This window comes from Aegilops tauschii, chromosome 2 (genome assembly GCF_002575655.3).
Source record: "Aegilops tauschii subsp. strangulata cultivar AL8/78 chromosome 2, Aet v6.0, whole genome shotgun sequence".
NCBI classification, from domain to species: domain Eukaryota; kingdom Viridiplantae; phylum Streptophyta; class Magnoliopsida; order Poales; family Poaceae; genus Aegilops; species Aegilops tauschii.
In genome coordinates, this window is record NC_053036.3 from 51,612,540 (window position 1) to 51,619,095 (window position 6,556).

Here is a 6,556-nt window from a genome sequence, read left to right on the forward strand (position 1 = left end):
GATTTACAACCCGGAGCATGGATCGAGAGCTACGAGATGGCTATGGAGTTGCTAGAGGTCAGCGAAGCGGCAATGGCCAAATACTTCACCATGATGTTGGATGGGACTGCCCGCACTTGGTTGAAAGGACTGCCGCCTAATTCTTTCGGGTCATGGGCAGAGCTAAAAGCCCGGTTCATCCAAAACTTCAAAGATACATGTAGGCAATCTATGTCAATTGTGGATTTGACTAACTGCAAGCAGCAAGAGGGCGAGTCTACAACCCATTGGGTTCGCTGGGTCAAAGAGATAATACATTCGTCTGATAAGATGGATGCTGGCTCTGCAGTCTTAATGTTGGAGCAAAATTGCCGTTTTGCGCCCCTGAAGATGAAGCTCCGACGGCTCAAGCGCGATTGCAATGATATGGGTACGCTGATGGCGGCTCTGGTCAAGTACGCTGACTTTGATAGTACCAAGGATCCCGCGTCTGATGATGAAAGGACATGCAAGCGAAAGAAGAATGGCAATGGCAAGGGCCCTCATCATAACCCGGCGAACCAGGGAGGTAACAAACGTAAGGCTGATGGCAGTATGGAGTTTGTGGCCAACGCCAATGCGCAGGGTAACAACCACCGACGTAAGGGGAGACCACCTCCCTGAGCCGGCGCTTGAGCAGTTGTTGAATGAGCCCTGTCCAAGGCATGGCTCTAGGGAGAAGCCGACCACTCATCTATGGAAAGACTGCGCAATCATGAAAGCCTTCAAGAATTCCAACGCTTTTAATGGCAACAATGGGCAGGGCGGCGGCTCAGGCGGCGGCGGCTTTCATGGCCCGGGCGGTGGCTCAAATTCCAATTCTCAGAATTTTCAAGGTAATCAAGGAGGTTTTAATCAGCAATCTGGCCAGGGTAATCAGCAGCAGCAGTAGGGGGGATACCAGACCAATCCAAAGCAACTCAATGGTGGACAGTATCATGTGTTTACTACCAGTGTGTGCAAGCGAGATCTGAAGCTTCATAAAAGGGCTGTGAATGCTGTTGAGCCGGCAGTTCCCCGCTATTTAAGGTGGTCTGAGCAGCCTATTGTATGGAGTAGGGAAGATCATCCTCCCCGGGTTGATAATCCTGGTCACCTGGCCTTGGTGGTGGCTCCTCAGGTTGGGGGGTATAAATTCACTAAAGTGCTCATGGACGGAGGCAGCAGCATCAACATCCTCTATTATGAGACCTTCCGTCGTATGGGATTAACTGACAAAAACCTCAGCCAGTCCAACACTGTTTTCCATGGGGTGGTGCCTGGTAAGTCGGCGTATCCAGTCGGTAAGATCGAGCTGGAAGTAGCCTTCGGAGAGGAGTATAAGTACAGGGCAGAAAAACTAACCTTTGAGGTGGTTAAAATAAGAAGCCCGTACCAGGCTTTATTTGGGCGGCCGGCTTACGCCAAGTTCATGGCACGGTCATGTTACGTGTATTTGCAGCTCAAGATGCCGGGTCACAATGGAACCATTACGGTTCATGGCAGCCAAAAGATAGTCTTGGAGTGTGAGGAAGGTGACGCTGCTTACACTGAATCTGTTTGTGCGACAGAGGAATTGAAGTTTTACAAGGATAATGTTGACCCGGTAGATATGATGTCTTTGAAAAAGCCAACCACGGAGCATGAGCCGGTAATGAAATTTAAGTCAGCTGATGAGACTAAACTTGTTGACTTTGTTCCAGGTGACTCATCTAAGCAGTTCAGCATCAGTGCCAATCTGGATCCGAAATAGGAAGGCGCGCTCATCGAGTTCATCCGTGAGAACATGGACATCTTTGCATGGAAACCTTATGACATGTCGGGTGTACCAAGAGAACTCGCTGAGCACACTCTTAATATTGATCCGAAATTTAAGCCAGCCAGGCAATTCCTTCGGCGGTTTAATGAGGAGAGGCGGAAAGCCATTGGTGAGGAGGTAGCCCGGCTCTTGGCGGCTGGGTTTATCGTTGAAGTCTTTCATCCAGAATGGTTAGCTAACCCGGTGCTCGTGCTCAAGAAGAACGACACCTGGCGTATGTGCGTGGATTATATGGATTTAAACAAGGCTTGTCCGGCTGATCCTTTTGCTCTCCCTCGTATTGATCCAATTATTGATGCTACGGCGGGTTGTGAGCATTTGAGTTTTTTGGATGCGTACTCTGGTTACCATCAGATCAAAATGGCTGTTAAGGACCAAGAGAAGACGGCGTTCATTACTCCTTTTGGAGCCTTCTGTTATGTGTCTATGCCTTTTGGGCTCAAGAGTGCACAAGCGACTTACCAGCGTTGCGTGCAGAATTGTCTTCATAATCAGATTGGGCGCAACGTTCATGCCTATGTGGATGATATCGTGGTCAAATCCAGAGAGAAGGAGACCTTGATAGATGATCTGAGAGAGACCTTTGATAATCTCCGGGTCTACAAGATGATGCTTAACCCGGCCAAGTGTGTTTTTGGTATTCCTACAGGCAAGCTCTTGGGTTTTCTGGTTTCTCACAGAGGCATTGAAGCTAACCCGGAGAAGATCAAGGCAATCACCTCTCTGGCTAAGCCGGCGTGCGTAAATGACGTCCAGCGTCTGGCGGGTCGCATCGATGCTTTGAGTCGGTTTATAAGCCGGTTGGGTGAAAAGGCCATGCCACTGTATCAGATGATGAAGAAAACAGATGACTTTGTCTGGAATGATGCTGCTAATGCTGCTTTTGAGGATTTGAAAAAACAACTAGCTGAGCCGCCAGTCCTTGCTGCTCCTGTCGACAAGGAGCCTTTATTGCTGTATGTCGCCGCTAACACACGAGCCGTCAGTGTAGCTGTGGTGGTGGAGCGTAAGGAGGCGGGTATAGAGCATCCGGTTCAGCGGCCGGTTTACTACATCAGCGAAGTACTCATTGAGTCCAAGCAACGGTATCCACATTGGCAGAAGCTTGTTTATGGGGTGTTCATGGCAAGCCGGAAGCTTAAGCATTATTTCCAGGGCCACCCTATCACTGTGGTCAGTTCTGCTCCCCTAGGAGATATCATCCAAAATAGAGAGGCCACAGGAAGAGTTGCTAAGTGGGCTATAGAACTTGGGCCTCATGGTCTAAAATACGTGCCACGCACTGCTATCAAATCTCAAGTATTGGTGGATTTCATCAACGATTGGACAGAGCTGCAGGTGCCTGAAGAAAAATCGGATAATACATACTGGACTATTCACTTTGACGGGTCCAGGCAATTGGAGGGCTCGGGGGCTGGAGTTGTGTTAGCTTCCCCTCGAGGTGACAAGTTTTGTTATGTACTACGGTTGATGTTTCCCTGTACTAACAATGCAGCTGAGTACGAGGCCTTGCTCCATGGTCTTCGGATGGCTAAGGAGATGAGCTTAAGCCGGGTAAGGTGCTTTGGCGACTCAGATTTAGTGGCCCAACAAGTATCAGGCAAGTGGGATTCCAAGGATCCCCTCATGGCGGCTTATCGCCGCGAAGTTGATGCCATTGCTCGACACTTTCAGGGTTACCAAGTAGAGCACATCGATCGCAGAAAGAACGAGGCGGCTGATGCATTAAGCCGGCTGGGCTCTCAGCGAAAGCCGGTGCCGCCTAATACTTTCTTGGATATTCTACATAACCCTTCTGTCAAGTTGCCTACAGAGGAAGACTTGGCTATTCCTGACCCAGAAGCACAGTTGGTGGCGGCTCTCCATGTTATCCCAGATTGGACATTGCCATACTTAGCTTACATGACCCGGGGAGAATTGCCTGAGGATGAAACTTTGGCCAGACAAATAACCCAGCGGTCTAAGTCAATGATAGTTATCAATGGCGAGCTGCATCATCGCAGTGCACTGGAGCTTTTCAGCGTTGTGTTTCCTCTGAGGAAGGTCAAGAAATTTTACGTGAGATTCACGAGGGGGATTGTGGCCATCATGCCGGCTCAAAATCCCTTGTGGCCAATGTTGGGAATCGTAGCATAATTTTAAAATTTTCCTACGCTCACCAAGATGCATCTATGGAGTATACTAGCAACGAGGGGAAAGGAGTGCATCTACATACCCTTGTAGATCGCGAGCGGAAGCGTTCCAATGAACGTGGATGACGGAGTCGTACTCGCCGTGATCCAAATCACCGATGACCGAGTGCCGAACGGACGGCACGTCCGCGTTCAACACACGTACGGTGCAGCGACGTCTCCTCCTTCTTGATCCAGCAAGGGGGAAGGAGAGGTTGATGGAGATCCAGCAGCACGACGGCGTGGTGGTGGATGTAGCGGGATGCCGGCAGGGCTTCGCCGAGCATATACGAGAGAGAGAGAGGTGTGGCAGGGGGAGAGGGAGGCGCCCAAGGCTGTAATGCTACTGCCCTCCCTCCCCCCTTTATATAGGCCCCCTTGGAGGGGGGGGGGCGCCGGCCAGAACCCATCTAGGGTGGGGGGCGGCGGCCAGGGGGGTAACTTACCCCCCAAGGCAAGTGGGAAGCCCCCCCCACCCTAGGGTTCCCAACCCTAGGCGCATGGGGGGAGGCCCATGGGGGGGCGCCCAGCCCACTAGGGGCTGGTTCCCTTCCCACTTCAGCCCACGGGGCCCTCCGGGATAGGTGGCCCCACCCGGTGGTCCCGGTACAATACCGGTAACCCCCGAAACTTTCCCGGTGGCCGAAACTTGACTTCCTATATATAATTCTTTACCTCCGGACCATTCCGGAACTCCTAGTGACGTCCGGGATCTCATCCGGGACTCCGAACAACTTTCGGGTTTCCGCATACACATATCTCTACAACCATAGCGTCACCGAACCTTAAGTGTGTAGACCCTACGGGTTCGGGAGACATGCAGACATGACCGAGACGCCTATCCGGTCAATAACCAACAGCGGGATCTGGATACCCATGTTGGCTCCCACATGTTCCACGATGATCTCATCGGATGAACCACGATGTCGAGGATTCAATCAATCCCGTATACAATTCCCTTTGTCAATCGGTATGTTACTTTCCCGAGATTCGATCATCGGTATCCCAATACCTTGTTCAATCTCGTTACCGGCAAGTCTCTTTACTCGTACCGTAATGCATGATCCCGTGACTAACGCCTTAGTCACATAGAGCTCATTATGATGATGCATTACCGAGTGGGCCCAGAGATACCTCTCCGTCATACGGAGTGACAAATCCCAGTCTCGATCCGTGCCAACCCAACAGACACTTTCGGAGATACCCGTAGTGCACCTTTATAGTCACCCAGTTACGTTGTGACGTTTGGCACACCCAAAGCACTCCTACGGTATCCGGGAGTTGCACGATCTCATGGTCTAAGCAAAAGATACTTGACATTGGAAAAGCTCTAGCAAACGAAACTACACGATCTTTTATGCTATGCTTAGGATTGGGTCTTGTCCATCACATCATTCTCCTAATGATGTGATCCCGTTATCAATGACATCCAATGTCCATAGTCAGGAAACCATGACTATCTGTTGATCAACGAGCTAGTCAACTAGAGGCTTACTAGGGACACATTGTGGTCTATGTATTCACACATGTATTACGATTTCCGGACAATACAATTATAGCATGAACAATAGACAATTACCATGAACAAAGAAATATAATAATAACCATTTATTATTGCCTCTAGGGCATATTTCCAACAGTCTCCCACTTGCACTAGAGTTAATAATCTAGTTACATTGTGATGAATCGAACACCCATTGCGTCCTGGTGTTGATCATGTTTTGCTCTAGGGAGAGGTTTAGTCAACGGATCTGCTACATTCAGGTCTGTATGTACTTTACAAATATCTATGTCTCCATTTTGAACACTTTCACGAATGGAGTTGAAGCGACGCTTGATATGCCTGGTCTTCCTGTGAAACCTGGGCTCCTTCGCAAGGGCAATAGCTCCAATGTTGTCACAGAAGAGAGTCATCGGGCCCGACGCATTGGGAATCACCCCTAGGTCGGTAATGAACTCCTTCATCCAGACTGCTTCCTGTGCTGCCTCCGAGGCTGCCATGTACTCCGCTTCACATGTAGATCCCGCCACGACGCTTTGCTTGCAACTGCACCAGCTTACTGCTCCTCCATTCAAAATATACACGTATCCGGTTTGTGACTTCGAGTCATCCAGATCTGTGTCGAAGCTAGCGTCGACGTAACCCTTTACGACGAGCTCTTCGTCACCTCCATAAATGAGAAACATATCCTTAGTCCTCTTCAGGTACTTTAGGATATTCTTGACCGCTGTCCAGTGTTCCATGCCAGGATTACTTTGGTACCTTCCTACCAAACTTACGGCAAGGTTTACATCAGGTCTGGTACACAGCATGGCATACATAATAGACCCTATGGCCGAGGCATAGGGGATGACACTCATCTTTTCTCTATCTTCTGCCGTGGTCGGGCATTGAGCCGTGCTCAATTGCACACCTTGCAATACAGGCAAGAACCCCTTCTTGGACTAATCCATATTGAACTTCTTCAATATCTTGTCAAGGTATGTACTCTGTGAAAGACCAATGAGGCGTCTCGATCTATCTCTATAGATCTTGATGCCTAATATATAAGCAGCTTCTCCAAGGTCC